General features: G+C 40.7%; 1 protein-coding gene across 2 annotated transcripts in view; it reads right to left on the bottom strand.

Annotated features, from left to right (window-relative positions):
- snx27a (sorting nexin 27a) overlaps positions 1-514 on the bottom strand; it is a 17,106-nt gene that overhangs the window by 6,027 nt on the left and 10,565 nt on the right. The gene's annotated exons all lie outside the window — the stretch shown is intronic.

The raw sequence follows: 514 nt of genomic DNA, 5'->3' as shown, positions 1-514 counted from the left end.
AACGTGGGTTTGGACTTGCTTTTCTCTCAATCCTGCGAGCTGTTCGGTCTGATATTTTCCTTGGTCTTCCAGATCTTGCTTTGACTTCCACTGTTCCTGATGACTGCCATTTCTTAATTACATTCCAAACAGAGGATATTGACATCTGAAAACGCTTTGCCATCTTCTTATAGCCTTCTCCTGCTTTGTGAGCGTCAACTATTTTAAGTTTCAGTTTTCTAGACAACTGCTGAGAAGAACCCATGGTGCTGATTGTTGGGGGGGTCAGATGAGTCTGGGCATTTAAAACCTTAAGCTTGACATCACCTGGTCTTTCCAAACGATGATTGAGAACAATCCATGACACTGTCAGGTCTCGGCTTTCCAAAGGGGGCAGTACATGCTATAAACTCGGCAGGGTGCCCAAACTTTTGCAGACGCCATTTTTTTGTTTTCTGTTTTTTTGAAAGTGTAAATTATGTAAATAAAATCTAACTTTTTGTGACCAATTATACGAATGTCTAATCTGTCATTT

Source organism: Etheostoma spectabile, chromosome 14, assembly GCF_008692095.1.
Source record: "Etheostoma spectabile isolate EspeVRDwgs_2016 chromosome 14, UIUC_Espe_1.0, whole genome shotgun sequence".
NCBI classification, from domain to species: Eukaryota; Metazoa; Chordata; class Actinopteri; order Perciformes; family Percidae; genus Etheostoma; species Etheostoma spectabile.
This window is presented reverse-complemented; position numbering and strand designations above follow the sequence as displayed.